This window comes from Miniopterus natalensis, chromosome 2 (assembly GCF_054644295.1).
Source record: "Miniopterus natalensis isolate mMinNat1 chromosome 2, mMinNat1.hap1, whole genome shotgun sequence".
In the NCBI taxonomy this organism is placed as follows: Eukaryota; Metazoa; Chordata; class Mammalia; order Chiroptera; family Miniopteridae; genus Miniopterus; species Miniopterus natalensis.
In genome coordinates this window covers 99,453,208-99,468,430 of record NC_142082.1, presented here as the reverse complement: position 1 = coordinate 99,468,430, position 15,223 = coordinate 99,453,208, and positions in this window count along the sequence as shown.

The window sequence follows — 15,223 nt, the reverse complement described above, 5'->3', positions numbered from 1 at the left end:
AGCAAAAACTGGTTTTCTGGAGATGAAGGAATTCTGTCTCAAGACTGTAGTATTGCCCTGGCCGGGTAGCTTAGTTGGTTAGAGTGTCATCCTGATATGCCAATGTTGGGGGTTTGATCCCAGGTCAGGGCACATACAAGAATCAACAATGAATGCATAAATAAGTGGAACAACAAATTGATGTTTCTCTCTCTCTCTCCCCCCCTCCCTCCTTTCCCACTGTAGCATTATCTCCTGCCTGAGTTTCCAGCCTGCTAGGCAGCCCTACATATTTCAGACCTGTTACTTGCTAGTCCCCACAATTGTGTGAACCAATTCCTTAAAATAATTTTTTTAGCAGCAAGAAATCCTCCTAGAACTCTGACCAATACAATATAGAATTTATTTCTTCCTAGAACCACAAATATATTTGCAGTTACAAAAGAGTTAGTAAAAATATTACCCTAGATCATACAAGAAATTATACAAATGGCAGATTTAAGTCCTAACATATCAATGATTTCATATATCAATTAAAAGACAGAAATTGGCAGAGTAGATTAAAAAACGGCCCAACCATATGCTATCTATAATAGATTTATTTCAAATGTAACAGTATAGGTGAGTTAAAAGTAAAAGGACAGAAAAAAAGTATGTTATGCAAACAAGTGAAAGAAAGCAGGAATAGCTGATAAATATTTCATTCTACTCTATTCTTGTTTGCATGGGTTCTGATGAGTAATCCAATATAATTCTTATCCTTGACCCTCTAAAGGTAAGATTTTTTTTCTCCTCTGGGTTTTTTCAAGATGTTCTTTCTGTCTTTGGTTTTCTGAGATTGCGATTTGAATGGGATATGGTTAGGTGTAGTTTTTGGTATTTTTCCTGCCTAGTGCTCTTTGAGCTTCCTGGATCTTTGGTTCGGTGCCTATCATTTATTTTGGAAAATTTACAGCTATTATTACTTTAGGCTCGGTTTTAAACGCTGCTTCTGCCATTTATTAAAGGAATGATCTTGGGCAAACCTTTTAAGCCTTAGTTTCCTTAACTATATAATGGGAATAATAGCTATGTGTTACAGAATACAGTGAGGCTGAAATGAGGTCATGTTCTGTACAGTGTCTAGCAAACAGTGATGGGTGAAGGTGGAGCCAGTGGCTAATGAGTGCCACGAAATGGAATACTGTCCCTGAACGGGCAGAGGGGTGGAACTTGCACATTAGGCCCATAAGACCAAGTCCTTAATTGATAGGATGAAGCCACTCATGTCCTTCCTGGCCTGGTTACAAATTCATTGAAGGGGAGGGTAGTGGCAAGGGCCTAAAGCAACCCCAGAATGGACAGAACTTTCTAGAATCCACATATCTTGGAATTGCCCTAGTTAGTTGCCAGGCCTACTAGTAAACCCCAGACATTTTCCCTAGCTTCAGTTATGTGCTTGTGTATCCAAAATAGTCTCACAAAATGAAAGTTTTATGAGGACAGAAGTGAGGCTCAGAGCTGGCTTCAATGAGGACTACAGCTCCACGTCCAACAATGTTCTAATGTAGCCTCGCTTGGGCGTCTTGAAGCTTTCAACCTAGACTACTCCCCTAGACTATAAAATTCTTGAGAATGAAGGCTGTTACTACAAGGGGAACAACCCCATTTCTTTGCAAAGGCAATAGCTGAATATCCCTGCATGGGAAGGATGGAGATTCCATTAATTGTAGAGGCAAAGGAAAAGATGAAGTACAAATGTAAACATTTTTTAAATATTCTGCATGAGAGCTCAGGTAACTTACCTTCAGTTTACTTGACTTAAAAATATGCACTCCAAAAAATGCTCAAATAGGCTTCTGGCCCCAATGAAATAATGGGGACCACATTTACCTCACTATCTGAAACAACGAAAACCATGTGGCACAGCCCTGCCACTCTATTTGGCCAGGAAAAATAAAACCATGTGTCCATACATATTCTAGAACACACACGTTTATGTTCATTTATTAGTAATAGCCAAAAATGTAAACAACCCAAATGTCCATCAGGAGAGGAGTGAATAAAAAATGGTGGGGCAACCATATCGTTGACTGCTACTTGGCAATGAAAAGCAATGAACTATCGATCCACAAGACAACAGTAAAATAGTTACACTCAGTGAAAGAAGCTAGAAAAAGGAAAGTTAAAACTACATTATTTCTTTTATATAAAATACTTGAAAATGAAAACTAACCTACAGTGACAAAAAGTAGATCAGTGGTTGCCTGGGGAGCAGTGGGTGGGGTCCTGCAGTGGGATTGAGAGGGTGTAAGGGCCCAGGAAACTTTATCAGGTCACAGATATGTTAATTACCTTAATCATGGTTTCACAGCTCTATCCAGGTATCAAAACTTACCCAGTTATACACTATCAACATATATAATTTATTGTAGGTCAACAGAGCTATTAAAAAAAATCTGTTCTTATTTCAACATTATCTTTTGCTGCTTTTCCACTTTAAAAATGTTCAGTTTCCTCAATAATCAAAGAAATAAGAATTAAAACAAAAATAATATATCATCTCCACAGTTATGGAAAAAGGTTGTAAATGTGAAATGTGGACTCAAATAAGTAGACTCTCCCCGAAGCCTTGTAAAGGAAAACTCTATCTCCTTTACTCACTACTCATTGAATATTTCACTCTGTTCACCCAAAACAGGGGTTTTCCCACTCTAAGCAATTCTGTGACACCACCCAGTTTACCTCAAGTCTGACACTATCTGCCTGGAGAGACCACAGGTGAAGGGCTCAGTCCCACAGGACTGGCTTCCTTCCCCCACTTCAGACACCAGTCTCAAGACCAGGTTGTCAGGTGGGCTTTTGACCGATTGGCTATAAACTTGAGGCTCCTGTGACCCCTTCCTGGGTTCAATTAGTTTGCTGGAACATCTCACAGAACTTAGGAAAATAGTTTACTTACTAGATGACTGGTTTATTATAAAAGGATATAACTCAGGAACAGCTAGATGGGAAAGATGCACAGGTCAAGGTATGTAGGAAGGGGTGAGCAGCTTCCATGCCCTCTCTCTGAGTGATCCACTCAGCTGAGCAACTGTCCTTCTTCCAAGGGCATCTGGACAGTGAGTATCTCCTTGCCCACCAGCATCATGAAAGCCTTTGCTTCCCTGCCTCTTAAATTTTTGTGCTCTCTTTTATACTTCTGTTGTCTCCACTGATTTCCAGAGTTAGTTTTTCTACGAAGTGTTTATTGTAGACATTATTTGTAGAGCCCTCTGGAGAAAAAATGCTATTGAAATTTAATTAATGGGAAGGATAGCAAGTAAATAAAATGAGATTCTGGAGAATTCAGTGCACAGGAATTATAGCTACATTCATTGTAACTTGAATTTGATGGATTGGGCAAAGGAGAGGAATGAATAACAGCAGAGAGTGAACCCGAGAGTTCCCTCCTTTCCCAGCACTTGCAGGATGAGCCTTTGCCAGTGAAGAGTCAGGTTTTCCTCTCTGGGTTAGAACCATCAAATCAACTTTCTGCGCTGTTATCCTCCTGTCTGGATGCAGCTAGAGGCCCAGGGAATGAATGCATTTGTGTGTCCGTGTGTGTATGTGTGGGGTGTTTATTACCAGGTCCAAGGACATAGGACAGCCTCTCTGTTCTCTGCATGGGGGGAGGTAGAGTGGGACTCGGGGCCAGCCAAGAGATGAAACATGAGCCCATCTGGAAAGGAAGAAAGAACATTAGTATCAACAGCAACATCAGAGTTCTGGGTTCAGGAAGTAAAAGCTGGAACTATTACAGAGGAGAACTGATCATTATGGAAGGAAGCTCTCCATTAGAACCTTATTATCAGCAACAAGTCAAACATAGAGCAGTGGTTTGCTTAAAAATACAAAATAAAATAAACTTCAAAAACTAGAAATTCCGACCATACCAAATATTAGCAAGGGTGTGGGTCAATGGTATCTTTTATTTTGCTGTGGGGGTGTAAACTGTTAAAACACTTGGGAAGCAATTTGGCATTAGCTTATAATGTTGAACATTTGTCTTCCCTATATTTCAACAGTTCCACCTCAAGAATACATCCCAGAGAAACTCTTGCACATGCTCCCAGGAGGTAATGTGATGTAATGTTCATAATAACACTGTTAGTAAGAGCAAAAGACTTCAACAAACAACCCAAATGCTCATACACTCATAAATTAATAAGTAAAATATGGACTATTATTTGGCAATAAAGTAAAGTGCTAATCCACACTAACACATAGATGAACCTTGAAAACATTATGCTCAATGAAAGAAGCAAGTCACAAAAGGCCACATATTATATGACTCCATGTATCAGAAATGTTCAGAATAGACAAATCTATTGAGAACAAAAGTAGATTAATAGTTGCTAGGGTCTGAGGGACTGGAGAGACTGGTGTGTAACTGCTAATAGATATATAGTTTCTTTCCTCTTAGGGTGAGGTAAATGTTCTAAAATTGACCACAGTGATGGTTATGCAACTCTGAAAAAAAACATTAAACTGTACACTCTAAATAAGTGACTTATGTATAGGTATGTGAATTATATCTCAACAAAGCAGTTTGCCAAAAAAACACACCCTCAAATGCCCATGAATAGGAGTCTAAACATACACATTGCACTATATAGATATAACAGAATATTATACAACAATGAAAAATGAATGAGCCACAGTTACATATATCAACATAAGTGAATGTTGGTAAAATGGGTGTAATACTGGTTGATAACAGTGAGCAAAAAAAGTAAGTTACAGGAACTATAGAGAGCATGATATTCTTCTTATAAAGTCAAATCCATTGTTAAGCAATCTATTGTTAATATAGTATATGTGATAAAATAGCAACAATAGAAAATAAAACAAGGGAATAGATAAATATGTTGGAAAAAAATGGGAGCTCTGGGGCAGGGTAGCAGGAAAGGGGGACAGGGAAGAAATAATGATGATAGTATATCATGATGAATCAAATTCTGTGCCCCAGAAAACAGTGATAATAACAATAATAATTATTATTAACACTAATAGCATTATAATGAAGCTGGAGCTGTGTTAATCACTATCTATTTTGTATCTTATTTAATCTTTGTAAGACCCTTATGGGATGGAACTATTGCTATTCTCACTTCATAGATAAAAGACAGATTTAGAGAGATTACACAGCTAGCAAGTGGTGGAGCCTAGATCTGATTTCATGCCTTGTCAGACCCGAGAGTCCTTGTGGTTACTCCTCCCTATACTGACCACCCATCACCCTTCCCTCCACAAGACAGTATCTCAGACTATGACTGGGTCCATCAGTCCATAAGCAGGGAATCACTAGTGAGATCTGGGTTAGGTGTGTGCATAGAGAGCTAAGGAATTTCCTGGTAGGGTATTACCTAGAGTCAAAAAGAATGTCTACCATTTTGGGAAACAAAAATGACAATGAATCATTGGCTAATTTAGGGACATTCCTAGAAACTTCTGCTAGGACAGAGCAACCTTCTGGGAAACAGGTAAACAGGTGCAGTGAGCAGGTATGGGGCTGAGGGCTGACGCCATGGGCCACCATGAGAAGGAGCTCCCAGGGGCCATCTAAGAGCCGTAGTCCTGGGAATCACAAGCTGCTCCCTCCCTTTAGCCTTGCCCTATTCTGGTAGAACGTGCCTCATTCTCACCTGAATTAGGAGAGGAAGGATTTGGCAACTGTTGAGCTGCCTCCGCATTCAACCTCGCCTTGGGCATCCTGTTCTTTCTTGTCTTCGCTCATTAACTGAGAGGGTCAGCCAGTCTGTGTTTCTCATCCACAAAGGGGGATGCCTTTGAAGAAGCTTCAGTGAGCTTCAGCTTCCTCATCAGCAGCAGTTTGGGGCTTTGTCATAATAAAGTGTTCAGACCAGATTAGAATATTAACTAGGGATGGGTGGAGAGGAGGGAGAGTTCAGTAATCTTTCCAGGCACTGGTCCTTCATCAGTTCTCTTTAGAAAAAGTCAGTGTTTCATGCCAGTTCTCAACCTACACACCTCTTCATTTACTTTAATTTCTGTTTTAGAGGATGCAGGAAGAGCTTTTGTACAACATGTCAAGAAATCAGCATTAATAGGCCCTGAGGGCCCAGTCTCTGGGGGAGCTTTGCTGTTTCACGCTGTGTCAAGGAAGCAGTCCACTCTGAGCAAAGGGAATGCTCCGGGGGCACAGAGGTGCCAAATCCTCAAAGGCATTGAGACATCCGATCACAATCTCAGAGGGAAGAAGTTGACCCAGAGCCCAAGCCATATGTCACTAAGTATCAGCCAGTCAGTTTCCAGTATGAAATAGTCCTTGAGAGTGAAACTGTAGATCCAGTTCTTATCCTCAGAAACTTGGATTACAGCTGGTGAAATAACACACCATGAGACGAGGTTCACTTCCACATCACCCGTCAGGACAAGTTCAAGGACTCCGCCAAGGGCCCTGAAAGCAGACACTCTGACCAGCGGAGCTTAGGAAACACTCTCATGGAGTGGAGTCCAAGGCAATATTTTTTTTCTTGAGGTCATCTCTGCCCTGTTAGATTTTTACTATTGTTTCCATATTAGGCATCTGGGTTTTGGAGATGCAGTTCAGGTGGAGCTTGGTGTATGTAGGTCTTCACAATTTAGAAAAGGGCTCCATTCAATGAGACATGCAGTTATTAGCATCATTGAGGCCTCCTGCAAGGCAGCAGCAGTGCCAGTGGTCTTGTTAATTGGGTTGTTTCTATGAGCAGACACGGGTGGGAGCTGGATAAAGGCCCTGGGAGCAACTCTGCTTGTCTGGACTCTGGAGGGTGATCTGAGTTTGGGCACTCCGAAGGCCAAGTCTTTACAGTCAGAGCCAGATTGGGGTTGGGGCTGCTCACATATGTGAAGGCGTTGAAAGGAGATTTGATCTCGGGAGACAAAGGCTGCTTGCCTTGCTTAATTATCCATTTTGGAAGAGAATGTAGTATCTTCTGTCCTGGAAAAGTTTCCACGTTGAGGGAATTTCCTGTCATCCCCAGGCACCTGCAGATGCCACCCGAACCAGCAGCTGCGGCAGTGCAGGCCCAGCAGTCTACAGGCTTAACACAAAGAGACTGATATACTCCTAAGCCATAAATTTGTGTCCCAGTCACAGGTCTCCATGGCAACCTTTTACACTAAATGAAGGAGATTTGTACATATGTATCTTGTAAGCCTCCTTTTTGATTCAGCCTGCTGAGGACAACTTGGTTTGACAGGTCTGTCCTGCTGCTGGAAGTGAGGGCATGGCAATCTCTCACATGGCCCTTTCTTTTTCTTCATGGCCCTTCACTTCCTGGATCACTGGAATCAACTGGCAAATGCACGCTGAGCTCCCTCCCTGGGGCCCGTCCTCCATGAGGCGCTCCCGGGGAGCAGAGGGAGTGAGGGTTCACCCAGCCCTGGGTTCAGTACACTGTATGTCTCCACCTCGAGAGACCTGAGCTCCAGGGTATCTGACCAGGGGAGCGAACAGTCTTGGCTGTTTCCCTCCCAGAGTCTCACCAGGGTGGGAATTAAACTCACCTGTGGAGCTTTAAAAATTGTAAATGTCTGATCCAGCAATCCTGTTCCTGGGTATTTACCCAAATGAGCTGAAAAGTTAGGGCTACACAAAAACCTGCACATGGAGGTTTATAACAGCTTGTTTGTAATTTATTCCTAATTTCCAAAACTTGGAGGCAACCAAAATGTTCTTCAGTGAATGAGTGGATAAACTGTGATACATCCAGACAATGAAATATTATTTGGCAATAAAAATAAATAAGTTATCAAGCCACAAAAAGACATGGTGGAAACTTACATTCATATTGCTAAGTGAAAGATGCCAATCTGAATATGTTGTATTTTGTATAATTCCATCTATATGACATTCTGGGGAAGGCAAAACTGTGGAAAAGACCAGTGGTTGCCAGGGCTTTGAGGGAGCAGGATTTGGGGGAAAGGATGAACAAGTGGAGCCCAGAGGATGTTTAGGGCAGTGAAAATACGCTGTGTGATACCATAATGATGGATACATGTCATGATACATTTGTCCAAGACTACAGAATGTACAACACCAAGAGTGAACTGCAATGTAAACTATGAACTTTGGGTGATAATGACATGACAGTGTAGGTTCATCAATCATAACAGACCACTCTAGTGGGGGATATTTATAATAGGGGATGGGAAATCTCTGTTCTGTTTTCTCAATTTTTCTGTGAACCTAAAACTGACCTAAAAAAATAAAGTCTAAAAAAAAAACAGAGGATAACATAGTATATGCTCAATAAGTAACTAGAGGAAGGACAGAAGGAAGGCAGTGAGCAGGCAAAACTGACATTTCCTCTTGATCTCATTTAGTGATTAGCCTGTTGGTATTTCACTTCCTATGCATGTGGCTAATTGACTCTGAGTCTCTTTCAAATTAATTTGGTCAAAATAATTTCATTCCATCGATAGTAATGAATAAAGAATTTAAAAGCAAAAAAAAAAAAAAAAAAAATCACATAAATACTACAGATGTCCTTGTCTGTCCTCAGACATGTCGACTTGCGAGAGATGAGGTGGTCATGGGTATCTGTATTTTTTAAAGTTCCTCAGGTGACATTCATTCTTACTTAAATGCAACCAACTGGGCTTTTCATAGGACATATAGGCTTAGCCGCTTCAACAGAAAGACCTAAAATCACAGAGATTCAAAGCAATGGAATTTCATCTGTCTCCCATTTAACAGCGCAAAAGGAGGTGAGTAACCTAGGGCAAGTGGGTCACCACTCACCGGGGTGGTCCTGGGACATGGGTTTGTCTACAATACTGCTCCATTGCCTGGAGAGAAGTTCTTGTCAGTGTGGCTAAAGCTGCAGCCCTTATTCTGTGTCTACTCTCCAGCCTGTTGAAAGGTACTGAAGGGAGGGAGGTGGCCAAGACCCAAAAAAGGCACACCTCATTGTCACTCCTGGAAATAAATCACACAGACACACCTTGCTGAGAGGGAAGCTGGAAAATGCAATCTTTGGCTGAGATCCATGAACCAGCTAGCCTTGCCAGAGGTTAGGAAAGAAAGAATGGTTGCTGGGGACACCGTCACATCTCCTATCAGAGGACAGCTCAGGTTAGTGGTCCTCGACTTGGCTGCACATTTGGGTCATGTGGAGAACTTGGAACAAATGTGTCAGCTCCAGACCAGCCGTACCCTAGATCAGCTAACACAGAATATTGGGGTTTAGAGCCAGATGTCAGTACTTTCAGAATAAAATAGCATTTTTGAGCCCTGGAGGCAACAAAGAAACATCATTCCCAAGAAAGCATAAGGAAGTTTCTGGAGGTGCCAGCTGTTTGGAATGGTCTGCAAGTGCAGGAATGTGGTGATGCCCACAATTCAGCAAGCCTGAGCACAGCTCCAGCTCTAGCCACTCATCTCTGTCTGGGTCTCAGTGAGTGGTGGTATCTGTCCACAGCTCACAACATGGAACCCCATGCAGACAAATCACCTGCTGGTGGCCTAAGGAGACAGACGAATTCTGCACACACTTCTAGAAAAGGTAATATTGACAATTACCCCAAATACCAAACTCTTTGGGATAAGCCTGCCTGAAGTATGCCATGATATTTTAGAGAGCCCTGACTCAGAGCCCAGCTTCCCTACCGTGGGTTCACCTCTCTGGGTAAAATGGGGACAATGGTAATAATAGCCAACATTTATAAAGCATTTACTATATGCCCATCATTTTCCTGGGTCCTTAATAAATGTTAGCCAATTTACTCTTCACAGCAATCTTATGAGGTAGGCGCTATTGTTATTCCTAGTTTATAGATGAAGAAACTGAGTCACAGAGAGGCTACATTCAAGATCACACAGTTGATAAGTGGCCAAGGCAGGATTTGAACCCTGGTGATCTGGCTTCAATATCCATGCTCCCAGGCCCACTGATCTAATGCCCAGAGCAGCTAAGCTCACAGCCTTGTTGTAAGGATTAAACGGGGTAATGCCCAGTAAAGTAGAGAGTTACCAGCCCCTGGTAGGTGTTCCTAATAGGGAGCCACTATCATTAAAGTCAAAAGTTGGTCCTTAGCTGTCAAAATTAGAATGTCCATTGTCCCAGGGTCTAGCACACAATAGGCACTCAGGGAAAATGAATAAAATGCCAAATTGTTTTCAGAATCCCTCTCTCCTCCTGTCTGTCTCTGTCGCTCCTCCCCTGTGTCCTTGGGTTTGGAGCCAATCGTGTTTCCTTTGTGCTTCCCATCTGAGGAGGCCACAGCCGGCAGGCGCTCTGACAACCACAGCCTGCGCTCCAGGTGGTTTGCCCGGAGCTGCGGCTCAGGCTCTTAGTGACAGAGTCCCAGGCAAGCCTCCTCTGTCTGGCCATGCCAATTCTTTCTGGGCCCTCTATTTGAATACAGTCATTTTTTGTTGCTTCTGTCTGAAACTTCACAAAATTACTCCCTTAGAGTTACCCAAAATATTATTTCTTGTCCTAAAATAGCATCTCACTAACATTTTTGTTTTCCCTTTTCCTGAGCTATAAATTCCTAAGAAGTCACAGCATCATAAATTGTGAGAGCATTCTTAGATGTCACCCAGGCCTCACCCTCGTATGCCAAGAAGCCACTGGAGCCAGAGGCAGGGAACCTTCTTCAGGGCCCCATGGGATGTCAGGGAGGGCAGCCACAGGGCACAGTGTCCTGACCACCGGCTCAGCCTCCTTCCCTCACGACCACACTGAAAGCCAACTTCGGGTCAGGTGGGAGGCCCAGCCCGAGGGATGCTGGTCTACACCCTCATCACAGCTGTGGCACTTTGTCCCCACACTCTTTCCTGCTGTGAAGTAAAGCCTGCCCCCTCCAAAGAAGGCAGCCAGTGAAACAGAACAAGGGGAATGGTTTTCCAATGATGCAGCTCCAGGAGAGTTAACTCAGTTGGTGCTTTTTTCTTGGTGTTTCAAATTATTTTTCTAAGAGCCTCCTAGTGAGTGGCATGGAAAGAGCCATCTCCCATGCTGAATTATCGGGACTCGAAACTGCTACCTTCCCTGTGCCGGTTTAATTGTTGAAGCTTCTCTGAGCCTCACCTTGTTCTCGGGCCTGTGGGAAGGCTGTGAGGGTGCAGCTTGGAATCTCCTCTGCCCCAGAGCTGCCTGAGTCCAAGCCATGGAGAGAGAGACGTCCCCATGTGCTGAGGAGGCTAGGGGCCAGCCCAGAGCTCAGGGACAGCTGTGCAGCTGCAGACTCAGGGAGAAGTCCCTACTGGGGTTGTGAAGGGCTGCCTGGCACCTTTGTCTCACTGATCTTCACTCCCAGTGCTCTTTCTCTGTGAGTTCAAAAGAGTGAGGCAGACAGAACACAGGTGAGAACACTGGGGAGCAGAGAAGTTCTGTCCAAACCAAAGTCAAGCCCGAGTTTCCCGATCCACCACCCCAGCCCTCTACAGCCCACATGGAAGGATGAGTCCCAGATCATAGTGCTGGCTGCCCTCAAGATGACTCTGGAGGTGGCTAAGGCCCAGGGAGAGTTTGGCTGCACTGGGAATCAAGTTCAGTTGAAAGTCATAGAATTGAATTTTTCATAGAGCCTTTTGTTAATTTTCCCAAATGGACTGTTGTTATCTCTCACTAGACACGCAACACATACTTAGAAAAGGAATATGTTTAAATTAGAGTATAAGAAGCAGCTTTCTGCTAGAGGGAGAGAGGCATCTATGTCATAAGGTCGTGTTTTCATGGGCCTCTAACGATTTGGGTGTGCTCCTCTCAAGGCAGGGGAGAAGCTAGCCTGTTCCAGGAAGTGCCAGCCCATCTATGTAGGCTCCAGGGGAAATCCAAATTCCATCTAGACGGTTAACATCTCAGTGTCTTCTGCTCTTCTCTCCTGTTTTGACAAAAGGGTTTCAGAGCCAACCCTATTTGTGGAAGAATTCTTTAGTTCTTTGTTTCACCCACATCCCAAAGGAGTCCATCCATTTAATGAAGGAAAAAAATAAATCAGTAATGATACACAGAACCCCTCACTACAACATTTCCCCTAAGCAAATCTCATTTGACTTTTCATTTTAAACCACTCATCTAGTTCTTGCTTTACCACACGTTAGATTCTGCTGTGGAATTTAAAATAATCCTGGGCATTGGGACTTAAACATCAGCTTTTTTTTTTTTTAACTCTCCAGATGTTTCTAAAGTACAACCAAGTTGAGAACCAGTGATCTGAACCGGTGCTTTCTCAGATTTTAATGTACATAGGAGTCACCTGGGAACCCTGGTAAAACGAAGACAGTTCAGGGAGGCTGGCATGGGGCTCCAGAGCCTGTGGTTCCACCAAGCTCACAGGGGACACCTAAAACAGACTCTGCCAAGGTGTATTTGTTGCCTTCAACGCAAGTGATTTGTGGAGGGGGATGGAAAATTTTGAAGGCATCTTAGGCAAAAATGGGCAGGGAAAAGCAGCAAAGCTCCTTTAACTGTAGAACTGCCCCCAGGATGTTAAGAAATGATTTCTAAGCTTCCTACATAGATGGAACTGATGACCATTGTTTAGGGGAGGATCTGAACTTCTATAATGTAAAATGGTCCATACCAAAGGGACCTGGTAGATCATGGGGTCCAGTGATTCCCACCCCAGATGATTATCAGAGTCACCCGGGGAGAATTAAAAAAATTCAGATTTCTGGGTCCACTCGAATAGCCATTCATGTAACATATTTTTAAATAGCCAATTTAAGTTCAGACAGATTTGGAAACCACTGACCTAGTCTACTCCCTGCCACTAACACAGACACGTTTTTATGGAAGAGGAAGCTGGCTCAGGCATGGACTTCTCTGTGACAATGTTGGCATTTTTCTGCTGTGAGGACTGAGTGGAAAAAAAAGAGATCTAAGTGAGTGACAGATAGACCTTTGTCCAGGTCACAGCCATTGGGGACCCTCATTCTGGCTAATCAATTCAGGCTTGGCTTGGTGTCTGCCTTTGCTTTCCTGGGCTGACACGCTAATTTTATGAGAGTAAACACAACAGCTGGATAGTTAATTTTATTTTATTATTTTTTTAAATATATCTTTATTGATTTCAGAGAGAGGAAAGGAGAGGGGGAGAGAGAGAGAGAGAGATAGAAACATCAATGATGAGAGAGTCATTGATTGAGCCCACAATCCGGGCATGTGCCCTGACCGGGAATCGAACCCCGATTGCCTGGATCCTAGGTCAATGCTCAACCGCTGAGCCACGCCCAGCTGGGCTGGATAGTTAATTTTAAAAGGCAGCTTGGCCCAATCATAGAAGGAGATTTTGTGTTTGTCCAAACTGCCTTACTCATATGTAAAAGAGGGACCTGACACCCACTCTGGGCTGACTGCTCCTCCAGTGTAACTGGGCACTGCCCAAGTCATGGGATTCCCTCCTTATACGACCCTCCTGGCACTTAGGCTCTTTCAAAGAAAGAAGATAAAGATTTTTAGAGCCTCATGACAAGTCACAGCCACAGTCCTAGCCAATGAGTAGAAATACTTCTGCCTGCCCCAATGAGGACTTCCCACAGCCCGATGCTCCAATCTACATGTCTGTGTGACATCCAGCTCTGCTCACAAGGACCACACAGGAGAGACTGGCTATTTCCAAGTCTGTTTACACTCAACACCTGGACCTGAAATGAAAAACACTGCCTGAGTGGGACTAAGAGGTAGATAGTGCCATAATTATCCATGTGGGTCTGTTTTTCTTTAACTAATAGACTTTTTCCTTTATAGATGCTTGATTTTTTTGCTTAAATTAGGCATAAATATTCTATTTTAAGTCTTAATCCATATTTAATCATTCATTTGTATGTTTATTTCCGGAGCACTTACAATGTATCACTAAACACAATGTATCTGTATATTTTAATGCCATGATTCTGTTGGGTAGGTATGACTGTCTCCGTTTTACATATAAAAAATCTGAAGTTCAGTGATTGTGAGCAACTCGATCAAGATCACACAACCAAAAAGTCATTTAACTGAGGTTTGAATCCAGATTTCCCAGCTCCAAAATACCGTTTCCTTCCCCCAAATCAGATTACCCTGAAGTTTCTCATTTTAGAGACTGAGGAAGGCTGCTAATTGAAATTTGTTATTAAAGCTGTGTGGGGTTTTTTTATTGCAGACAAGACAAAGCCAAAAAAATAACACCAACTAAAAGTAGTTTTAACACATAAGTCAATATTCATCATTTGCTAGCACATCCATGCGACAATAAGTTACAATCCATACGTACCATTTTCTCTGACCCTCCAGCTTAAATTAGGTTTCCCTTCATCACTGCACAGCCCCTTTATTTCTCTTTCCTGTGCATGTCTACACACCCATATGTCATAGAACAGGTGCTTGGCCTGCGCAGACCCTGTGCCACTCACCACAAATTTAGGGAGGGACAAAGAGCAAGATGACAGGAGTTATCTGCATTACCTCCCTTTCAGAAATATGTATATTTCCAGGTTGTGACCTATTTCTTTAATTAAATTTTTTATTTTGGAATAGTTTTAGATTTACAGAGCAATTTCAAAGACAGCACAAAAAGTTCTTCCCCAGTTTCCCTTAATGCTAACGTCTACATCACTGAAGCTAATTATGATATCAGGTCATTTTTAAGGTGGTTCAGTTTTCTTTTCCTGTGGAATGTGGATGACCACTGGTCGTGCAGCCAGAGACCTGAGGCTTGAGAGCCTTGGCTGCGTTGACCCCCTGGGTCTGTTTTCTCAGGGCACCTCGGGGACAATAGGATAAACTTGCCAGGGTGTCTCTAGGGGATTAAATGAGACCAGGTCTGTGAAAGCCGCCAGGATGGTGCCTGGAACACTTGTTGTCTATGAAATTGTTATTCACCTTGAAGTAGAAGTTTCCATCAGGCTGTGTTTATAACAGGCCTAGGGGGTTTCTGTTTCACCGGTGTCATTGCCCTATGACGCTGAGCCATACCTTAGCTTGTGTTTACTTAATACATACTGTGTGCTTGTCTCCCTTCTCCTCCTTCCCTGTCCTTCCCCCATAAATCCTGTCTGACTAATTCAGGCCAAGGGCAATTGTCCTGAACAGAAAGATTGTTTCCTGTCTGGATTGCATATTTCAAAGTCGTAGGCAGAGCCAGGTGGTCCCAGCCAAGCCCGGGAGGACAACGATGCACAGCCTGGGCATCCTGAATTCTTAAGCGGTGCACAAACGCTGAACCTGGAGAGATGGCCAAGGTGGCACAGAGTTAAAACTGTGTCCAAATCGGTCAGGTTCAT